Source organism: Leptinotarsa decemlineata, unplaced genomic scaffold, assembly GCF_025532065.1.
Source record: "Leptinotarsa decemlineata unplaced genomic scaffold, Ldec_3_MD MMD2_P_RNA_scaffold_14, whole genome shotgun sequence".
Lineage (NCBI taxonomy): Eukaryota > Metazoa > Arthropoda > Insecta > Coleoptera > Chrysomelidae > Leptinotarsa > Leptinotarsa decemlineata.
Window position 1 is genome coordinate 11,988,878 of NW_027412528.1, and position 12,696 is coordinate 12,001,573.

Here is a 12,696-nt window from a genome sequence, read left to right on the forward strand (position 1 = left end):
CCTGTATATCTTGATGGCAAACATATTTTTGATGCCTGGTGCCGACGGTGCCAAGTAGCTTATCGCATTTCCTGTTTACGGCTTTATCAATAATACGTGACAACAATGAGAATATGCGAAACTGTTTAATATATTTTCATCGACTTGGAATAAAAGGAAAATGTGAATATTCAACTGTTTATTATTTGAACCAAATCGGCCATTTCTTATTAAATTCCATAATTACTTCTTGTACAACTCTAATCAAAATACATGCTAATATCGTACACACTATAATGAAAATTCTATAAAGCTCAAATTCCATTTGCGTCTTCTTTAACGTTGCATGCTCTGAAACAAATTCTACCGTTTTCGTATCTACTTCCTGAAGATCTTTGAATATCAGTCTCAGTTTATATTTGAAAGGGTATTTTTTTTGGAACTTCGCTTACAAAAACCGCTAACTGGTTGTCAGTGACAAATGTTGAACTCATCAATCACAACACAACAAAAAAATATTTTTTGAACGTTTCCTACACTAAATTAGTCAATTTCTACTAATTTTGGGGTGATAAAAACGAAAATAACAATGAAAAATTTTTATTAGCTCTGGTTTTTGAGATACACAGTACTTAATCTTAAAGAGTAGTTATACTATACGTGAAAAGTGAAAGTACATAAAACAATATTGTTATGTTTCTTTTAGAATATTTTAAGTACACATTAATAAAAAAAAACATTTTTCTTAGTGTTTTGACAAATAAAAGAAGTTTGTACCACCAAATTTCAATTAGGTCCATCCGATTCATTGTAAGATCGCTGTCGTTTAGCTTGTCTTTTATAAAACACTTCTGGAGCATCCCTACACACAGACCAGCAGTAGTCTGCAAGCATTGCTTCATTCCAACGGCCCTGATATCTCTGTTCCATTAAGGCAATGTCTTGATGGAATCTTTCTCCATGTTCGTCACTCACAGCTCCACAGTTTTGTGGGAAGAAATTAAGATGAGAGTGAAGAAAATGAATTTTTAAGGACATGTTGCATCCAAGTTGGTGGTAAGCTTGAAGAAGCTCTTTAACCAATGCTGTGAAGTTATCATCTCTTTTGTTACCTAAAAACCCATGTACAATCCCCTTAAAGGCTTCCCAGGCTCTTTTTTCATTTCCTGTTAAAATCATGTCAAAAGCAGGATCATTTACGATTTCACGGATTTGAGGCCCAATAAAGATGCCTTCCTTGACTTCAGCATCACTCAACCTGGGAAACTTTGCTCTCAAGTACTTAAAAGCTTGTCCTTCCTGGTTCATGGCCTTCACAAAGTTTTTCATTAGTCCCAACTTAATATGTAATGGGGGAAGGAGAACATCCTTAGGATCTACAAGAGGCTCGTAAACTACATTTTTCTCATTAGGGTTTAGGTCTCGTGTAGGCCAGTTCATTTTTTTATAGTGAGATTTTCTATCCCGACTGTCCCACAGACACAAAAAACAACAGTACTTGGTGAACCCTAATTGCATTCCTAGGAGTATAGCAATGACTATCAGATCACCACAGATGTGTTGTTCATATTTGATTGATTGGAGAAGTGTTTTCATATTTATATACGTTTCCTTCATGTGAACTGCATGACCTATAGGAATAGAGGGTAGCTGATTTCCATTATGCAGAAGTACAGCTTTTAAGCTTAGTTTTGAAGAGTCTATAAACAGTCTCCATTCAGATGGAGTGTGATCCAAATTCAAGCAGTCCATCAAACCATTAACATCAGAACAAACTACGAGGTTTTCTTTTTTCTCAAAAAAAGGAAGCAAATCTTTTTGACGCTGTCTGTACTGAGATATTTTCACATCATGTTTTAGAAGATTCCACTGTTGTAGTCTTGACCCTAACAGCTCAGCCTTTTCCTTAGACAAGCGAAGATCTCTTATAAGGTCACTCAACTCTGCTTGACTAATTCTGTGCGGATCACTAGACCTATCGCTTACCTCAAAATCAGGGTCATATGATGTAGAAGGATGGGTTGCTCCTTCTAAACAGTCTTCATCACCTTCCTCTAAAATTTCATAGTTTTGGGGTGGAGAAGGGACTGGCAAATTGTCTGAGTGTGGTACAGGCCGAAGAGCAGATGGGAGATTAGGGTATTTAACCGTTCCTCTTTTCTTCATAGATAAACCTTGCTTAATGGGAGGAGTTAAGCAGAAATAACAGTCGTCTGTATGATTGGTAGGCTCACGCCAAACCATAGGTACTGCAAAAGCCATTGCCCGGTTTTTATTTTTCAGCCACTCTCGCAATATGACGGAACAAGAAGTACAACATATATGAGGAGCCCATGATTTATCTTGGTCCCCAACTTTCACACCAAAATAATGTTCATAGGCTGTCTTAACGATAGGTGTCATTTTACGTTTCTGAGCCTTAAATGTCATTTCACCACATATATAGCAAAAGCTATCGACAGAATTCACACACTCTCGAGGCATTTCAGATCAGCACTTAAATTAATTTAAAAATCAACTTCACACGATAATTTCAATAGCAAACACGTGCGTACAATTGACAAACTCACATAGGTTATGATTACTACTTAAGAACAGCTGATGAGAGGGGTGTTATGTAAACAAACATGTGTACCAACTGTTGGTGATGAAATATTTCATTTGTTGAAAACTCAATATACATATATATGATATAATGATACTATATCTTGAAAACAAGAGCTGATATATAATTTTTATGGTCACTTTCGGTTTTAACACGTGGAAATACATTAAAATCATCTAATTTCAACCCCGAAACAAGAACTTTGTTGTGTTGTGATTTCCATTGTGTCCTATTGCATCGATTGTCGAAATTATTGGGCTTCACACATATTGCCATGTATTTCACGCCCTTTGGTACATTTACTTAAAAAAGGTTATTTATTATTGCAGTTAAAAGCACAAAATTCATTTTCAGCATTGGCGACGACGTTATTTATGCTGTGAGGTTGAACTCTTCACAATGGATATTTCGTTTGGGGTACTTTTCGATTGAACACTCTGTCTTGAAAATCTAAATCATTCAGCTGCTTCAAAACAATCTTTTTTTCTCCGACTTTCCGTTTGTCTTTTTCAGATGACATTTTATCACTGATTATTTCAACTGTTAAACAATATTAACATACTTTCAAACAATGATATTACCCCCTTCCACAATGTCGTGTGTTTTCGTCCCCCCACTCCCCCATTTACCACCTAACATTTGGCAACGTTGCAAAACCGAGTCAAATATAATTACAACATCCGAAATGCAGATATTCGACACAAAAGACTACCTCAATGATGGAAAATTCATGCTACATACTTATAATTTTCATTTTCGTGTTCTCCAGTAAAAATTGTGACGTTAGAGTATCCGCAATCCCCTGCTATCTTCAATAATAACAAAGTTAACCTCCTATGCTTTCAACACTTTTGCAAATGCCTAATTATGTTTTTTGACATCGAGACGAATCCATTGATGTCGAAATTATCGAAATCGGACGATCGGAAGTGAAAACCGGAAATGACCGTTTTATTGTAGATTTGGACTCTAGGCAATATGGCCAATCCGAATTCATCATTACTTTGCTTCTATCTCAATTTGTATAAACCGGAAGTGTTTATTTTTCGATTAATCGTACAGATCCGAAACTTTGTTACTTCATATATTTGACACATTCATTAAAGACATATAATGCATGGCATGACGGATACCACGAAAAAATATTAGACCCTCGTAACCTTTCATGTTGCGTGCGCGCCATCTAGGTTTTTTCTCCGTCATCTCCTGATGATGCCAACTTTTTTCTTGCAGCGATGTTTTTTCTTTAACGTTGTATATCTCGCTCAATTTCTGCCACCATATTTTTTGAACGCTGCAAACCCCGTATATCACGATGGTAGCCATGTTTTTTTCTTTAATGCTGGACGCCATGTTTTTTCTTTAACGCTGCACACCCCGTATATCACGATGGTAGCCATGTTTTTCTATGTTTTTCTTTAACGCTGCACACACTCTGTATACTTTGACGTCGGTCATGTTTTTTCCTTAAACGCTGCACACCCTGTATATTACGATAGTAGCCATGTTTTTTTCTTTAACGCTGCAAAAATTCATACGTTCCTCATTAGAAAAGTGGCCACGTCTCATAAGTCACATCGCCTCCATAAACAATACTTTATTTTACAATTGACAACACCGAACTGTTTACGCCACTTCTATCTTTGAAATGGATCAGTTCGATGCTATCTCCATCTCTCTCAGTCTCATATGACTAACCAAACCATCTAACTTACATCTCACATCAACAACCAATCACAGAGCTCCAGCAAAGCCGCCATACTTATTTTTCAGAAAACTACCAATCATAGCAGAGCCGACATTTTTTAAAAAACCAATCATAGAGCTCCGGCAAAGCCGCCATACTTATTTGTCAGAAAACTACCAATCACGAGCCCCAGCACAGGCGTCACACTTTCAAACCACGCCTCCCGAACGCTCATTACTCACATTGCCTTTTTATTCTTGAATCCACTTTGAGTATCTACTTGCGATTCCAAGAATTACATTTACCGGATACCCTGCTAGTGCGGAGAATCATACATCGGTGAAACTATCGGGGCATTAAAAGTTTGCATTGCCGAGCACAAGAAATACACACAGCGATGAGAAATTAACAAATCCGGACTAGCAGAGTATGTTTGAACTCATCAATATAACATCAAGTGGGCTCAAGCTAGAATCATCCACAAGGAGGAACACTGGTTCAGCAGAAAATTCAAAGAAGCCGCATATATGTCTAACAACGCATTTAACTAAGCTAGCGTAGAGATACGCATTATATGGAAACCTCTAATCAAGCGGAACACGACCAACCCCCGCTAAACGGTCAGCTTCCGCTAAAACCGATGAAGCGAAGAGAGGGAAGAGGGGATATGTGAAAGCACTCGAATGGCCTATAAATAGACGGATCTCGGAGGAATAAGTCCAGTTATCACCCGAAGACGATTGTGGATACTAACAATCGAAACGTCGTGACATAACTTGGTTTGGAATATTTCAATTTTCATTTCTTGTTAATAATTTTTTAATTTTCATCTCGTGTTCATTCTTCAAATTTTTTTGATTCATTGGTTGTTGCTAATTTCAGTTTTTTTTATTTTATATAATTGTTATTTTTCAGCGGACCTTTTTAATTTTTTACAAATTCTATCAAGGATTTCAAATCAATTTATATCATATTAGACAATGGAAATCCGAACTAATTAATTGCACTGTGAAACATTGTCAACAATCTTCAAACAAACGATGAATGCAAATGATATTTCTATCATTGAAATTTGCTTAGTCTTTTTGACAAATAATTCAGCTTTTTAGCTATGCATATAGGCATAATGCTGAGAAGGGAATTTAAAAATTGAAGTGGTAAGTCTCAAATTGAGAGTCCACATTCTGAAGAACCTACAGTGTGAGGATTCGGCTAAAAACTAATTGTACAGTGGAAAGCAATAGAAATTTTCCAGATTAACGGAAAAACAGATTTTGAACAGATTTATACAGATAACAGTTGGGAAATAAATATTTATACTTCGAAAAATGAATTTGATTGGTAAAGGAAGCGTATAATAATAATTATAATAATAATAATAATAATAATAATAACTGCTCATCGATAGATGTGTAACGCAGGACTCGATACAATATAAGCGTAACCTCTCTATGGCCTGGATCGATTACCGTAAGGCATTTGATACAATTTCGCATGAGCTCATCTTGCATTTGCTCAGATGCCTTGCGGTACCCGACAACATAGTGAGATGCATTGAACAACTGACACCACTTTGGCGAACTCGCTTCACCATAACATCTGGTCAAGCAAGAGTTCAAACAGGGTGGGTCACTTTCAGAAGGGGTGTATTTCAGGGTGATTCCCTCAGCCCCCTTCTATTCTGCATCTCACTATTGCCATTATCCGTTGCGCTCAGAAAAACTCGGGGGTATAACTGTGGCACCCCCGGAAACCGGAGGCACAAGGTCACCCATCTGTTTTATATGGATGATCTTAAACTTTATGCCTCTGGAGAGAAGGATCTCTATCAGTCCTTGAGGGTGGTGGAAGAGTACACGCATGCTATCGGTATGAAATTCGGGATAGACAAATGTGCAATGGTTCATCTCAAAAGAGGACGATGCGGGGACTACGGAGAGGATGTGCAGCTCGTAGATGGAAGCATCCTACACCATCTGGATGCCGGAGAGACGTATACTTACCTCGGGGTGGAACAACGCCACTCACAAGAGGTAACTGCAGTGAAAAACTCTCTCCGCGGCAAGTATCAGCACAAACTTCGACAGATCTGGTCATCGGAACTGTCGGGGAAGAACAAAGTAGCTGCAACAAATATGCTTGCCGTTCCAATCTTACTCTACTCCTTTGGAGTAGTGAAGTGGACTCGGGAGGAGCTGTATCAACTCGACGTAAGGACCCGAAAAATGATGCATCTCTATAGGAGTTTGCATCCCAAATCGTCCGTTCCACGGTTGTACTTCCCCCGACAACAGGGAGGTCGTGGACTTTTGAGTTTGGAGTGTCTACATGACAGAATGGTACTGGATACAGCCTGTAAAGTCGTCAGGAGTTCGGATCCCCTTCTCTGCATGGTCCGTGACCATGAGAGAGCAGGAATTGGAGCATTTCTCCTTAGGGCAGCTGCTCGAGCAGCTGATGAACTCGGTATAGTTTTCGACTCTGAACGAGGTGACTACAACTCTGTCACCGAGTTGGAACCCGTTCAGCAAAAAGCTCAGATAAAAGCCGCAGAGATCACCTTACTTCTGCGGAGACACAGGGATAAGCCGATGCATGGGGTCTTCTTCAATAACATTGAAGACCTTGGCTTATCAAAGCGCCTGACGTTCGCTTTTCTCAGGTCGAGTGGGCTGAAGTCGGAAACTGAGGGGTTCATCATGGCTTGCCAGGATGGTGTCTTCAACACCTTAGTCTACCGCAGTCGCGTGATGGGTATAGAGGTTCCTGACACAAGATGCAGGGCCTGCCGCGAGGCGCCCGAGACCCTAATGCACTTGCTATCAGCATGTCCAGCATATGCGGTCTCGGCCTATATCCATCGACATAACGCGGCCCTAAGAGTGCTATATTACCATCTACGGCACTCTTACGGTATTGACGAGACACCGGTGTTGCCCTACGCTCCGGGGGATATTGAATCTGTTGTGGGGAACGAGAAGTGCCGAATTTATTGGAACTATTCGTTTCCCACCCTCAGGCTCATACAAGCTAATAAGCCTGATGTAGTCCTTCTCGACCACCAGACCAAAACGATATTTGTCGTGGAGTTTTCAGCTCCTGGCGAGACGAATATCGTCAGAAAAGAGGAGGAAAAACGGATAAAATATCGAGATTTTCTCTTCGAACTCCGCAGACTCTATCCAGATCACTCTGTCAAGATGGTCGTTCTGATTGTTGGAGTCCTTGGTGGAATGATGTCTTCTCTACTCTCGAATCTAAAAATCATACCGGCTTGCCGCGCTAAGGCAGAAATCTTAGCCGCACAGATGCAGAAGGCTGTCATTCTTGGCTCACTGCGTTTGCTCAGGGCACATGATTCTCGGACCCAATGATCACTTACCCCACGGTGTGGGGAGTGATCATTGGTTGATTATGCTGGCGCGCCCTCCCGAATGTATCGGGGGATAGGGCCTGACCAGCGCACACTACGGTATAATAATAATAATGTTTATTTATCAAAAAATCAAAATATTGAATACATAAGTTTATACCAGTAGTATAAAATCATATATTTCAGCAACTTTCCATTTGCTAGTACCAAACTCAAAATGAACATATTTTGAAAAAATTGATCGATTTCGTTGACTAAAATAATGTTAAGAAAATTAAGAGTTATTAGCAACTACCTATATGATTTATTATTTTTTCTCTTCTCTATCATTGTTATGATACTAAATAAGTATGTTTATAATTATTTTTTATACTTACTGTATAATTTTTGGGAAGGGTGGAAGATAGCCTTTGGCTAACCCTTTTCTTTTTATGTATTAATGTATTTTCATGCATAATAAACGATATTATTTTTATTATTATTATTTTCATTTGAATAATTCTGTATCATCCTGTGCATTTTTATGCGTCTCATTTTCAAAATACATTCGCTTCGATCTCATACAGACCCTTTTTTTATCTGTTTAAAAATCTTTTTTTCCGTTAATCAGCTGTCGCTCCCATATAAACGACAACTCTCAGAAGTTGTGGTAACATTGCTATATTCTAAACCGTAATAGATACAAATACTATTAAATAGGAATAAATGTAGTTTAAAAAATCTAAAAAACACGCTTTTAAAGAACATCGAACTAAATATTTACATCGAAAAAAATATTTTTTTTCAAATAAGCTTAAAACAATAACGAACGATAATAAATAATAATAAACGATAAATACTAGTATTATTGTGAAAAAAGCGAGGGACGCCTGATATACAAAAATATGGCACAAAGCTCCCACGCTTTTCTCACAATAATAATAATATTTTTCGTTCGTTATTGTTTAAGCTTATTTAAAAAAATTCTTTTCAACTTTTTTGTTCGATGTTCTTCAAAAGCGTGTTTTTTAGTTTTTTTAAACTATATTTATTTTTCACTTTTCAGTCCGACTTATTGTCAAAAATATTTTTTTTTCAATTCTAGTCACTAGTATCATAAATCTTCAACAGACGTCGCACGAGTGTAAAATTCCTCTCGAACAACATAATAAAGTTTGAGGTCTCAAATTTTATAGTAATACTAAGATGCAGTAAGTCTCCAACAGAGGGCGGACAGTTGTGAAATTTGTTTCGAAGTAAAGATAAAATTTGCAGTAATAATTTCAAAAAACAATTCAGTCTTGATGTTTTCATTTGAAGTTTCATTCAAAATATTAATGGACTAAAAATATTTTTTCAGTGAATAATTTTATTTTTCAAATCAATCATTTGATTTTATTTACATTAAATGCACGAATTGACGACCTCTTTGTTGAATGCAGATAAGTTGTCGGTCAGACAATTTCTGTGACAATTTTCTATCATAATAGGTGTAATACTAATATATGCATCTCCTATTTTTCGTTTGAGATGGTGGATATCTGTACCTACTTGGTGTTGAGGTGTTGAAAAAACTTTATCCTTCATGTATCCCAAACAAAAAAATCTAAAGGAGTGAAATCTGGGGATCGAACTGGCCAGTTAACTGATCCATTGTTTCCAATCCATTTTCTTGGGAATATTGCATCTAAATGTTCCTTTACTATTGCTGCACTATGGAGAGGAGTAACTTCGTGTTGAAAATATTGTATTTCATGGCGGATATTCAGTGGCAATTCATATAAGTAGTCATCGAAATCATTGAATAGAAAATGAAGATACATTTCACTATTCAAATGATCATCGTAAAAGAAACAATCAATGATGTTTGATCCCACAGTTCCGAACCGAATATTTATTCCGAATCTTTCTTGCAAATTGGTTTCCCTATGTAAACGTTCATTTGAATCATTTTACCTACAATGGCTATTTCTGTTAAACCAACCATTGTTGGTGAATTTTGATTCGTCCGTCCATATTATTTTTTTACAAATATTTCCAACTTCCCTATTTCTACGTCTTAACCACTTGGCACATCGTACTCTCCTTTCCTATTCCCTATCATTGAGGTGATGAACTTTGCGTATTCTGTAGCATTTATATTTGTTGTTTTTCAAAATAGTTCTGGTGGATTTTAAAGATATCCCCATTCCGTGGGCAATTTCTCAAAAACAAAAACAATCTTGATTAGCATAATTTTTGTAACTGGCCAATCCTAAATTTACAGGAAAGATGTTTTCACAGGATAAATTTCAATGTGGTAATATTTACTTACCCATAAAATTTTTTTGATTCCTCACACTTCCTGTAAACACACATTTTCTTGTTTTCTTTCTGTCAAATGCACCATAGTGCCTCAAATTTCTTTCTAATCGTCTGAACATTTGGATGTTCGGAATACGACGATTCGGATATAACTAAATAACATATCAGTCCTTTCATCTTTTGAATACATCTTTGATCTGACAGTTCTCAACAGATATCAACAACGCATTCATTTTTCCTTCCATAGAAACCAAACAAAGTCTCCGCGTTCAAGATAGTGAAAGAATTAAGATGCTATTTGATCATACCAAATTATACAGCAATCGAATTCTGACCAAAAACTGATATTTTTGTTACTTCCAGGATTGGGAGTTATAAAAATATCTCGAATTATTTGTTTGAAGGTGATCGACATTGTCGATCATGATGAATTTCACTAGTTCAGACTTCCATTGTTTAATATATAAAATGATTTGAAATCCCCGAAACAACTGAAAAAGAAGGATTAAAAATAAATAGCTGAAAATAACAATTATATTAAGCAAAAATAACCTGAAATGAAATAATAGTGAAATAAAATACAAGTAAAATTAAAAACGATTGAACAAAAAATGAAGAAATACAAATAAATATAAATGAAAAAATAAAAAAGTTGAGAGATTCCAAGCCACGTTAGTTCACGACGTTTCGATTGTTAGTATCTACAATCGTCTTCGGGTGATGACTGGACTGATTCCTCCGAGAGATGATTATTTATGGGTCGTTCGAGTACTTTCACTTATCCCCACTTTTCATCTTTCCGCTTCACTGCTTCAGTGGGAGACCGCCTGTATGCGGCTTCCTTGAATTTCCTCCTAAACCAATCTTCCTCTCTATGTATGATCTCAGCTTGGGATCACTCGATGTTGTGTTGATGGGTCCAAACATGGTCTGCTATTCCTGATTTGCTGGTGTGTGTGTTTCTTGTGCTCGGCAATGCGAACATTCAATGGCCTCTTAGTTTCACCAATATAGGATTTTCCGCACTCACAGGGTATCTGGTAAATGCAATTCTTGGAATCGCAGTCCGCGTTTGGTGGCCTGGTTTTCGTGAGGCTGTTACGGATAGTGCAGGTTCTGATGTTGTACTTGAAACCAATTCTTATCCTCTCCGATAATTCTCTGACGTAGGGAAGTGCAAGCACTGGTTGTGACGGCATTTCTTCCTTGCGAGGCTCCTGCTGTCTTTTAGCCAAAGTCTTTTCTACCGTCGCTTTGGAGTAGCCATTCCGTTGAAGATTATTTTTGATGTGTTTTAGGAAAGCATCTAGTTCAGTATTCCCATGGTTCCATATTATGAAGGTTTCGTCAACATATCTCAACCAGATTCGAGGTTTCTTGTAGGCTTCTACAATGTCCAGAGTTTCAAACCACTCCATATATATGTTGGCTATGACTATTGAAAGTGGCGATCCCATTGGCCGTTCCTCATCTTGTGTAAAGAATTCGTCCTTCAATTGGAAATAACAGTTTCGTACACAGCATCCTAGTAATTCCATAATTACTTCTATAGGTAGATTCGTTCTCTCTTTCAGGTTCCCGTCTTCGGATAGCTGTCTCTGTATAATTTGGAGTGCTTCTTCGACTGGAACGTTGGTGTAAAGGCTTTCCACGTCGAAGCTAATTAGTTCTTCCTGTGTGACTTCAATTGACCCTAGTAGTTCGACAAAATGCTTTGAATTCTTCACAAACGACGATGTTTTTCCTTTTAATTGTTATATTATGGGAAGCCTAGATTTTTACTTCTATTCTAGTCTAGGAACATTGGTTTAGGAGAAAATTCAAGGAAGCCGCATACATGCTGTCCAACAACGTATTCAGCCAAGCCAGCGTAGAAATACGCAACATATGGAAACCCATCATCAAGTGAAAAAATGGCCAACTCCCGCCAAACGATCATCTCCCACTGAAGCAGTGAAGCGGAGAAATGAAAAGTAGGGATAAGTGAAAATACTCGAACGACCCATAAATAGTCATCTCTTGGAGAAATCAGTCCAGTCATCACCCGAAGACGATTTTAGATACTAACAATCGAAACGTCGTGAACTAACGTGGCTTGGAATCTCTCAACTTTTTTATTTTTTCATTTATATTTATTTGTATTTCTTTATTTTTTGTTCAATCGGTTTATTTTTACTTTATTTCATTTCAGGTTATTTTTGCTTAACGTAATTGTTATATTCAGCTATTTATTTTTGATTCTTCTTTTTCAGTTGTTTCGAGGATTTCAAATCATTTTATATGTAAGACAATGGAAGTCCGAACTAGTGAAATCTATCACGAATTATAATTGATAAGGGAGAAATAAGCCTTGGAAGAAGGATTACGGCAATACAAAAATTTACAAAAAGAAAAAGTACGAATTTACAAAAGAAGTAACGACAGGACCGTAATTTAAAATATTTTTCCTTGATGATGACAGTTATTTCAAATGAAACGCTATAAAAATATCAAATGTGATACACCTTCGAATTGTGAATTCATTGCTTTATATCTGTAATAAAAAAGACAGGTCCGTATTTAAAAAACAAGTTGATGATGGCCATGTTGACATGAAACCTTTTATCGAATATTTATTATTATATCGTCATAGTACATTCCGAATACAATAACATTTTCCTTTTCCGTTTCTAGATATTCTCCGAAATAACAATTCCATTCGAAAAAACGAAAAACTTCATTTTTTGATTTCCCCCTATGATTCGAGAAGGGCAAGAGTCCCCGTAAATT

The 12,696-nt window shown here is 37.0% G+C and overlaps 1 protein-coding gene across 2 annotated transcripts in view; it reads left to right on the top strand.

Annotated features, from left to right (window-relative positions):
* LOC111516694 (probable multidrug resistance-associated protein lethal(2)03659) overlaps window positions 1-12,696 on the top strand; it is a 231,046-nt gene that overhangs the window by 177,932 nt on the left and 40,418 nt on the right. The gene's annotated exons all lie outside the window — the stretch shown is intronic.